This window comes from Cinclus cinclus, chromosome 6 (genome assembly GCF_963662255.1).
Source record: "Cinclus cinclus chromosome 6, bCinCin1.1, whole genome shotgun sequence".
NCBI classification, from domain to species: domain Eukaryota; kingdom Metazoa; phylum Chordata; class Aves; order Passeriformes; family Cinclidae; genus Cinclus; species Cinclus cinclus.
In genome coordinates this window covers 39,681,500-39,692,675 of record NC_085051.1, presented here as the reverse complement: position 1 = coordinate 39,692,675, position 11,176 = coordinate 39,681,500, and positions in this window count along the sequence as shown.

Here is an 11,176-nt window from a genome sequence, read left to right as displayed (position 1 = left end):
TTCAGGGCCAAAACCTGTCTTTGACAGACAGAAGTTAGAAAGGAGGATTTTTCCTGCTTTTCTTGAAGCTATCCACTGTCCTGTGATGGATGCTGACCTGGAAGAGGAGTGTTTGGTAGCTCGTGGCCCTGGGCAGGAAGAAGGTAGAACCTGCTTTAATCCTGTCATAGATACTGTGCTAATTAGGCTTAAGCCAATTTAATACGTGAGTAAGGAGCAGGTATATCCTTCACAAAACTGGGTGTTAATATCTTTCCAGAAAACCCCCTCCCATCTAGGGGAGGGCCACTCTCAGCATCCTGCTGTGTCTCTAAGAGGGGCTACATGGAGAATGAGCTCTTCCTCCTGCTCTGTGGTCCCAGTGCAGCACTTGCCGTGTTCCCAGTGGTTGTATCAATGTAGAGCTCCACCAAATATGGTGAGAAGTCTTTGACATGTTTCCGGAGTGTCTAGGAGTCTGCTGTTAGTCAAATTTCAGTATTGTTGTTCTGTTGGCTGGATAGCTAATTTCCTTTTCACTCTCTGAATTGTTGTATGGGTGTGGGGTGATGGCAAAGTGTGAGCCTGGAGAAGAGCTGTGTTGTGGTGCTGCATCAGGGAGCCCTACACCTGTGCTCTTGCATGTCCTGGAGCTGGCAGACTCATGGCAGAGAGTGGCTCCATGAGGCAAACACCTGCCCCATGCCCTTCTTCAGCTGTGAAGCCTGCTTGTAGATAAAAGAGTATTTTTGTCTTCTGTGGCCTCAACCTAGCACAGGTTTGAGGAGAAGGAGGGTTGTCTCCTGAAGCTCATCCTTGGTGAGCCCCATGGAGAAGTAGGTGCTAGCTAGTAGATACAGCTACAGAAGTAGCTGTAGTTTCTTCTCTGCCTCCTCACCTTCGTGCTTCTCCCTGCATCTCATCCTCTGCCTTGTTCTCTTCCACTGTTGCTCCTTCCACTCTGCCAATATGGCAGTGGAGAAGACGGAGTATCTTGATGAACTCCAGCTTGGCTTTCTTCCTTCTGTCCAGGAAGAGCGCTCTCCCCAGTTTTCTCTGGCTGCCTTTCGCCTTTCTAATCAGTCATGGTAATTTACCCTGGCACTGTTTGGCAGGGGCTGTACCTTGGCATCATGAGCAGCCAGGGTCAGCTGTCAGCCTCTGAGCCATGAGCCTAATGCAGCAGAACAGACGTAGGTATTTTTTCCAAGCTTTTCCTGGGCAGCAGGATTAAAGCCTCTGTTCTCAGCTGGGGTTCCCGGTGTAGTCACTTCCCTCTGTGTTACACAACACCCTATTAAGAAGAACAGCACAAACATGTTCATTGGGATCCCTTCCCCCAATGCTACAAGGCCAAGGAACAAAGGTGAGGGAGGTTTCCAAAGGCTGAAGAGCTGTGTCCAGCAGCCCTGGGATAATCCTGCCCAGTTATCCCCCTGTGAAAGGGCCCTGCCTCTCGGCTGTTCTCCATCCTTGTGGTGCCAGGGGTAAGAGAGAACACAGAGGTGGTGGTGGTAGAAGAGCAGTGGGGTCATGTTGTTCTTGCATGCATCTGGCAGTATGCAAACTTGAGTGAGTACCAATGCAGGGAGAAACTATTGTGCAGCAGCATCTCTACCAGGCCTGGTGTCTGTACTATCCCACTGACCTGGAGGCTTCTGAGCGTGTGTGTGCATGAACAAGCAAACAACAGTGCATCATGAGAAACCCCAAGGGGTTTCTTGGTGCTAGCAAGGGAAAATGGGTAAGATGTGGTCGATGGTCTAGACTTGCTTGAATTAAAAGGTGTCATGTCCTGAAATGATCCATGTCTTCTGATTGCAAAAGTACTGAGAGCGCTTGCTGGAAAGGAAGGCAGTGTGCTGTCCATAGATGATCCTGAAATGGCTGGCCACAGAGAGGGACTGCAGGCACCCTTGGTGAACAGAAGAGGGCTACCCCAGCAGACCAAAGGGAGCAGTCAAGTCCATGTGAACACACGAGGGTCTGCTGCCTGTGTGCACCAATTACTTGCTTTAGTGACAAAGGACCATAAATGAACAAGAGAGTTAATTAGGTCTGCAGCAGGCCAGGTCTGGAAGCCGGCAGAGCTGAGAAATTTGGAAAGGGTTCAAAGGCACAGGGGGAGGAGAAGGCCCTGGAGCTCTGGGTAGCAAAGGTTCTGCTGGTTTTTCCCCTCAGAGAGCACCAAGAAAAAACATCTCTGACCTGCAGGATGGTCCCCAGGAGGGGGAGAGACCAGCTTCTGGCAGCATCTGTTTGTTCAGGCCTCCAATGAAGGACTTAAACAGCTTGTTAATTCACTGCTTCGTACAGCTGCAGACCCTTTGTCATTGCAAGCAAGCCTCCAGGGCAGTGTGTGCAGTTGTGAGCCAGCTCCTTCACCGTGGTACTCCGTGCACTGGATGATCCAGTGAGCTGTCAGCAGGACTGGGGGCTGGGGGGCATACTGCAGCTGTCTGGCCCATGTCTAGTAAAATGCTTGCAGCAGGTCCTTTCCATCTGCTTTGGCCCAAGAGTGACCCTTGCAAACCTCCTCTCCCTTGCAGTCGCCTCAGCAGATGGTGGGAAGACAGATGGAAAGAGAGATCTCTGAAGCTTTAGCAATAGAAAAGTTTGACCTTGTAATACCTCTCACCCCACCACCCACAGACACTGGGTTCTTGCAATGCCACCTTAAGCCCCTGAGCCGTGGTCTCCGTGTCCCTTCTCCCACCCCCTTGGAGCACCTCCTGCTCCCTTCTCTGGACCTCAGTGGAGGCTCTGGATGGCATCCAGTTGGAAGAAAGCCTGCCCTAACTCTGCAAGCAGAGTGGGAAGGGGCAGCCACGTTATGAGGGAAGCTCACAGCAGGACAAGGGCTGAGGAACACTAGTGCTCTACATGATGTCTTGCTGGGGTCTCAGGGTCTATGGTTTGGGGCTGAGGGTGTTCAGCTGTGGTGAATCACTGCAAACCACTTTCGGCAGCTGCTCTCAACTACCCCCTCTTGTACCCTGGATGCATAAAGTCTGTTTTGGGAGGGGGGCAAGGGTCATTTCCCTATCTGCAACTGTGGGGACTGCAGGAGTTCAAGGAGGCAGAACAGCACACTTGGCCTGTAGGAACACCAGAGGAAGTTCCAGCTCAGCAAGGGTGCTGAGGACAGCTGAGTCTTGTATTGCCTGCCAGACTGCACCAGCTGTTCTGGAGTCAGGACTCAAACCCAAGCTTGGCCCCTGTTACAGACTTTTCCTTCACCTGATTTGTTAGTGGCTTCAAATGCAAATTCAGTGGCCAGTATGTGGAGGCTTGGTTGGTTTTGCAGGGCTTCTGTCCAGCTCCCCTCATTCAATCTGCCTCCCTGGTGGGCCTGGCTGGATGTGAGCACTGCAAAGGTCTTGGAGGGAATGTGTGGGGCATCCAGGTTATAGTACTGTCACCTTGCTCTCTGTGTGATGGCAATGGTTGGCATGGACAGAGAACAGGCCATTCCTGTAACACAAGAGATGTCGATGCATCCAAATACAACACAGAAGTGGAAGGTTTGCTCTGCAGAAGCTGTTCACCCTACCTCACATTAGTACAACACAGACAGCTCATGAGAAATGACCCTTCTTCCTGCAAAATACCTTGTGCAGGCAGTGTGGACAAGAAGCAAGAAACAGACTGAGAAGAAATAGCAGGATAGTGGAGAAAAGCTTGGAAAGGTTGCCAGGCATGCAATTGCAAAGATGTCCAGGGGCCATGTAGAGGGGCTCCACTGTAGTGTTTGGTACCATGCCCAGCCTCAAGCTCTAGCACCATTTAGTAGGCTGGACCAGCCTTGGCCTCAGTCTTGTTTGACTGGGTGAAACAGTTGTCATCATGTCCCAAGTACAGTATCATCGTCACTTTTTAATTCCTCCAATGAGGTGTTGCAAACAGATATACATGTGTTGTAGCTGTACTTTGGAATTAGACTTATGTCTGGCGGCAGGCAGTGATAAGCGTTAAGAGCTGTTTGGTTCACAAACTCTTATGCTTCTGAACTGGTTTCTAACAAGAGCAGAAGTCAAAAAGCTGGGAAAGAGGCTGTGTTCTCCACCAGGAACATCCTGATGGTCAGGGAAGGGATCCTAAGCTGGTGATACCCTCCCATCAGTTTGGGTTAATAACCAGGCTAAGATCATTGGTAGTGTTACTTGACAACTGCTAATTGGGTTTTCCCTTGTTCAGTGTCTGCCCCTGGGATTTCCTTGGCAGCTGCCGGGGTAGATGTGGGTCTGTGGACGTGGGTCCCCTGTGGGAAGAGGCTGCTCTGATAAATGACCATCAGTGAATAAGAGGAGGAAGTTTCCAAAGCTTTAACTCTGGTGAGTGCAGAGGTTCAGCCTGGTTCAGATCTGCTGGCAGGCAGGGAAGGGTCCTTGGCCAGGCAGGGTGTTAACAAGCCAGAGGTGAGCTTGGGTGAATAGGACATCAGAACACATTGCATAAGTCAGACTTAAAGAGCCAGAGAAAGCCTCTGGGGAGATTAAATGTCTTAAGTGTCATCAGCTCTGCAGAGATAATGAGAACCAGAAAACACCAGGAGGTAAAATGGTACAGACCTGTGAAAACAGGCCCTATGTGGCTCTGGGATTCTCGTGGATCTGTGCTGACTGCAAGGGCTGGTAGGGAGGGTGGTCATGGGGTAGTCTGTGTTTATGCAGGGGCTGAAGAGTTAATCCTCCTGAATCTCAGAGGCAATCAACTCTGAAAAAAAAAAGTCTTCCTCCCAAGTGATGTCCCCTGCTCCCCACCCCTGCTTCTTCATTGTCTTGAAGAGAAAGCAAGAAACCATGGAAACAGCAAGGGCTGGATCTGATATCACTGTGTCTGCATGGTCAGGTAGAATAAGGCTCCAGGCTTAGCTTCTTGACCAAGGCCCTGTAACTTGGGGAATGAGGGAGCCCTTTGGGACTGGAGCCAGGAAGTGCAGCTAAAAGCAAGTGTGGGTCCACAGGTGTCGCATCCCCGAGAGGGGCACCTCCACCTCCTCTGATGGTGACCAAACCCATTACAGCAAAGCTGGTGGATGGCCACCTGTGTTAAAGATCAGAAAAGAGTTAACAATGCTGGAGCAAGTTGACCAGGGAGGCTGTGGAGCCTCCATCCTTAGAGGGGTTCAGAAACTCAATCAAATATGACTCCAGCATCCCAGCCTGAGCAGGGGACTGGGCCCTTCTCCAGAGATCACTCCCACCTCAAGCAGTCTGTGAGCGTGTGGGAGAGCACCACGGGATGATCACTGCCAGGACAACCTGCTTGCATGGCTGTGGCTGGGAGGCTCATAGCTGGCTGAGGTAAGGACAGTAGGAGCTGTTTTCTCCTCACTTCCACTGTGAAACCAGAGTGATGGAGTCCTTCACTACTCTCTTGCCTATGCCAGTCCTTGGAGGGCTGTGACTGAGATCTGCAGGGCAGGAGCACTCCAGGGCACAGCACAGCGCTTTTGGAAGCCATCTGAGCTGGGCTGTGCAGTGGTAAAACTGACTTGGTTCCACAGCTCCCAGTGGGAGGCAGGGCTGTAAAGCAGTTTGGAAGTTAGGCACCACCAGCAACCTGGCTGTCTTTGGTGTTTGGCCTGAACTGGTGAGGGTGAGGACAGGGTTATTTCACAAAATGGTGATGTAGTAAGTATCTGGTGGGCTTTTGTTTTTCTAGCTGCCTCCTTGCTGGTGCCCTGAAGGCTTGTGGTTAAGGGCAGATGTTTGTGTTTGTATCTGTGCCTTAGGTGTGTGCCTTCCTCTGCCCATAAAGGCTGTGTTCCCAGGCTTGAGAGAAGCTCTGTGCTGGCTGTGAGATCTCAGGCTGGATTAAGTGGCAAGGCAAATCCTCAGTTTTGGGAAGAGCATACTTGACCCTTGCCTCTACAAAGTTACATTCTCCCTTGGGAGGAAGTGTTGGCTCGGCTGCTAAACAAAGCACTGGCTGTCATGAGCAGGACCTGCCTGCCTCAGGGAGGGAGGGCCTGGGGTGGGGGTCAGATTTATAGTCCAGGGGGAGGAAGAGACAACACACCCATTGACCTGTAAGCTTAGAGGTGACTAGCTCAATTTAATGAGAAATGCAAAGCTATGCTGCCTCATCTCTCAGAGAAATACACCATCTGGAATTGTCTGGGCACATGGGCCCACTGGCACATGTAGTAGCAAAGGGGAATTTTGCTTGGCAAGATCCAACTAATACTTTGAATCACCTTCCCTCATTTTCCAACCTGTTCTTCTCTGTTATGTCTTGCAGTGCCTCTTAACCTGAATTCTTTCTAGCAACTTTGTAGGTTCTCAAGTCCCATGGATGAAGTATCCAGTAGTAGAACTGGGCCCTAGCATGGACTTCAGACAATGTTATGTGGGTTCAGTGGTAGGAGCAGCTAAACACCATGGTTGTCCCTGAGCAGTGACCTGTGTACAGCTCTCACATTAGTTCAGGAGTTTTCTCATGCCCTGTCTTCTATGAAATGTGGCTCACTCTAGCATCAGGGGGACTAGCAAAGTATATGGGCAAACACAGAGTGGGCATGTAGGGTGGTCTCTTTTCCACTTTTCTCCTAGGTTTTTAAAACAAATACATAAAGACAAAGAAATTGGCTGAATGCAAAGCACCATAAAAATGTATTTGCATCTTCATCACTACAGGTACACTGTCTGAAGGTTTGGGGTTACCCCTGACCTTCACATCTTTATCTCTCCCCAGGCTCCTCCACAAAATCCTCTTGAATTTGGAGTGACTTTGTATAAGTGACTCTAAAGAGGTAGTTCAATATTACTGAGAGCATGTGAGCTTGGGAGGGAAGATATTCACTGGGGTGTAGCTGATGAAAGAATCCATGTTTGTCCCAGTCTCCAAATGGCTTAATGAGCACTTCAACAGTGCTCAGCCACTATGGTGGCAGAGTGGTTTCTCTTTCAGGGGTGATGAGAGCTCAGTATTGTAGTCAGTACTGGAGGGCAGGAATGTTGCCTTCACCTGCAAGTGGACTGTCAAAATGGAAGGAGATGAGAGGATTGTTAATCAGCTAATGATTAACTTTGGCCCAGACCATCTGAAGATCTTGTGGGAAACAGCCACCCCACGACAAAGCTCCCTCCCGCATGCTGGGGGGGTGGAGTGACCTCCTGCCTATCAGCTTTACAGGTTGTCTGTGTCTCTTGCCTCTGTCACTCACACACTAAAGTATTGGCTGTGTTTCTGTTGGTGTGGGATAACTGGAAAGAGACCAAAATCTATAGAGTATGTTACTGAACACTTCTGTGGGAGGTCTGTTGTTAGCACTGGTGTGAGTGCTGCACATCTGAGAAACAAATACAATGAGAGGGGCTGCACACGTGAAACAACTCAGAGCCATGGGCCACGTTCTTCCTTTAGATCTGCTTGGTGCTGACAAACCCATTAGTGGCAGCTTGGTGTTGCTGCTGATCAGCACTTTGCTGAGAGCAAAAGCCCTGGAGTCTGTTGGCAGCTGAGCTTTGTACAGGACCAAGATGATGGAGTCAGTTACCCCCTCCCAACCCATATGATGCAGATTCACAATCAATTTTCTGAGCATGTGAAGTTTCTGGGAGATGTTTGGCTGAAGTCTAGGCTCTGTGAAGATGCATCAGCGGGTTCTGGGGTGGGAAGGGCACTGTATTTCCCTTCCCTGTTTCCTTCCTAGAGCCTTGCTGACACAGCTTCCTGGATCACTAGTGTCAGGAAGGGGCAGTTCAGTTTCTAGGGGAAGGTGGGAGGGAGGAGAGGCTCAGCCCAACCTGCGTGGGGTGTGAGAAGGGCACCAAACCATCCTTGTAGCCCAGCTGCTAAAAAGCAGCTAAAGCAACCAGACAGAGTTTCTGCCATACTCAGACTGTTTGGAAACATGTTGATAAACTTCCAAACGTCTATTTTACAATCCAGATGTGCTAGTCTTGGCTGTAAACCCTCATCTGAAGAACAGGTGTGCTATAATGTTTCTAGCAGTGGCTCTAAAGCCAGCTGGAGGCTTGAACTAAGCAGGGGCCAAGGGGCTGATGCCATATAGGATATGGATACTAGGGCAGGGACAGGTGAGGCAGAGAGCTGTAGGTCAGCTGTAGTTCACATCAACTCAGAGTCTGACTGCGAGGAAAGAAAGGGGCAAGCCAGAATATTCCTCAGCCTCCAGTCTCTGCTTAGCAGCACTGGAGTTGTGGCAGAAAAGGCTGCCCTCCTTGTATGGGTAACACTGATGCATGCCGGGGGTGCATTTGCCTTGGTTGGATCTGTCCCTGTGAAGACACACAGGGCTAGAGCTGACCACCAGACTCTGTGGTTTCTCTTGACATTCCCAGGAGCTCTGTGGTCTGGGAGGCACTGCAGGTCGGAGCCCCCTCCCTGCTGGCATTGTCATGGAAACTGAAATAAGTGGGGCAGATACTTCCTTGGGCCAAACTTCACATGAACTTCTGTCCTGAAAAAGAGGTGTTCCTTCTGGGCTGGGAAGTGTCTTGCTGGGCCTGGATCTGGTTTCTGAAAGCTGTGCTGGGGAGAAGCACAGTCCCAGTGGAAGGACTTGTGGGAGCAGTGGGCTACCAAAGCAGGCTCTCTGGTGTGGGAAGGACACCTGCCCTAGGTAGGCAGGCAGGCTGACAGGAAGTTTGTGGATGATGGGGATGAGGCAGGGCACAAGGTGCTGATACCACACCATCTCAGTTACACGTTGTTAACTCAGACATGAGGTCCATGTTGATAGCCTATTGCTCTACTCCCCAGATCCCCAAATGTGTTCTCACATAGGATTTTAGTTCCTCTGCCACCTCTCGGTGATTTTCTTGGCACCCTAAAGTTTTTGGCAGTGATATTCATACCCTCCATAGCTCCCAGAGATCCAGCCAAGCTTGCAGGGAAGCAGAGACTGACTGAGAGCAACCTGCTGTAGGAGCAGCTGGCTTTGCTGAAAGTGGGCACTGGGGCGGTGTGACTCAGGCCAGGGGCAATATGGGTCCCATCTCCTTGTGGAACAAGAAATCAAAGTGGCATTGAGAAGGGTCCCCAGAGACAGCACTTTTCTCACCACCTGAGCTGGCCCTGGCCACCTCAATGCTCTGGGCCCAGCCAGGAGCATTCAGCATCCCCATGTCCCTTACAGTGAGCATAAGGCTAGCTAGTGCTATTGCTTCATTTTCATCAGCTTCCAGATTGCACTCCTGGCTGGGGAAGAACTTTCCTGCTCTGTAGCCCTGTCTGGCTTCCTCCTGGTCCTCTGCAGCAGGAGCTGCCCATAGACCAGTCCAGCTTGCACGGCCTCAAAGTCAGCAGTTCTGACCTGATGCTGCTGATTCAGGGATGTTCCCCAAAAATACCAGGAGTTCCCCACCTCCTTCAGTCCTGCCACCCTCCAGGAGCTTCCCTTGGCTCAGGGATGCAGAGGGCCTGACTCTGGGAGGGAGGAAGGAGAGGGTCTCTCCCACGTTGATGGTGCCAACTGCCTTCCTCAGCTGGCACCTCTGCTGTCAGGGCTTGCCAACCTTGAAGGAAGGCAGGTGGCCACCTGTGTTGTTGGCACTGTTTTGTGCTTGAGTTGTGCAAGTCTTCCTTGCCTGCTTAGATGGGCTGAAATAGGGAAAGGGGGGAAGGCGAGAAGGCAGAAGCATAGCCTGAAAATGCATGCCATAACTGAGCACAGAGGTAATCATAATCAGAGAACATTGTCCCCGCTTTCATCTTTAGCTCCAAACTCCTCTGGGAGAGGTAGGAGAATCATGAATGCCATATCTTTAATCATGTAGTGGACTTCTGTGCCTGGCATGTCCTCTATCTGGGTGGGAAGTGGATGTTTCCCTATCTCAAGCTCCTTGTGACCTGATGTGGTGTGGCAAGAAAGCTCCTGAGCTCCTCTTCTCTGCAGCTGACCTACATTTATTTCCTTCTTAGACTCTCATTCATCATTATTCTTATTTTCTGTAAGAGTGTGGGTCCTTTCTTAAGGCTGTGTGCCACACCTATATGTAGTCACCACCTGACAGTAGTCAGCATGGCAACTAGTGAGGGAGACTTGTGGAACTGTGATGTCACCAGAAAGCTGGATTCCCAGCCTATGAAGTCATAGCTGGGAAATTGGGTACTCAGCCTAATCCCAATAATTACCCAATGGGACTGTAAAGTGTCAATGCACTACTCAGTTGCATGATGACTAACTATTTTAGCTCTAACACAAGCCACCTAATAATTGCTACTTTTTTCAGTTCCCTAAGATTTACTTATTAATAAGCTATTAAACATCCCCTTGAAATCATTGCATTGTAATGAACTGAGATCACTGCTCACACAGTGATTGCAGTGCCCAAACTGGTAGGAAAGCACCTAAAATTCTTCAATGTGTGTGAGCCTGCAATCTCACAATGGCAGAGTAATCAAACTAATATACAGATTTAACATCACCCCCACCAATCATTCTTATTTCAGGATCTACCATCATCAGTTTTACTCTGTCATGCAAAGCTGATAGGCTGAAGAACTTAAAGTCCAAGTTCCCTATGCCCTGGGCATCCATGATGAGGCTCTTAAGGAAGGAACAGCAACCTGAAGGAAACTAATCATTGCTTTTTAGGAAGATTTATTTGGAATCAGAAGTAAGAATGAAACTAATTGCAACACTCTGTAGAATTCAGGTTGATTCTGGTTGGTTTTTTTTTTTTTTTTTTGTTTGTTTGTTGTGTTTGTTGTTTTTTTTTATCTCTTAGTTGTTAAGAAGTTCAGTATGGAAGGAATTTCTCAGGAAGAGCTTCTTAAACATAGTCTGGATCAGCTGCATCAGTCTGCATCTCTTTTATACAGGTTGTCGTTTCCTTCAGAAGTGCTGTCTGTGACGTTGTACCAGACACCAAGAAGGGAGACTTTCAACTTAGGAGAGCACCTCAAGCTCCCTGCATACCCTCAAGCTGCAGTTCCTGCTTCCCTGTTCTCTTCCAGTCTGTGACATGCTGATGTTCAATGGCTGCCACAGGAATAGCCTCCTGGCATTGAGACCCCAGTGAAAAGAGCGAGAGAAGGTTATGGAAATTCACACTATCAGGGCACTTTCCACTGTTTTCAGCAATGCCCTGACCTCCCTCTTCTTGGGTCACAACCCGTAAAAATGGCAAGGTGTTCTGTTTCCTTCTTTCCTTTCCCTCTTTAGTGAGGACAGCTGACAAATGAGTGGAGCAGATGAAGTCCTCCATCCGGCTGATGTCCT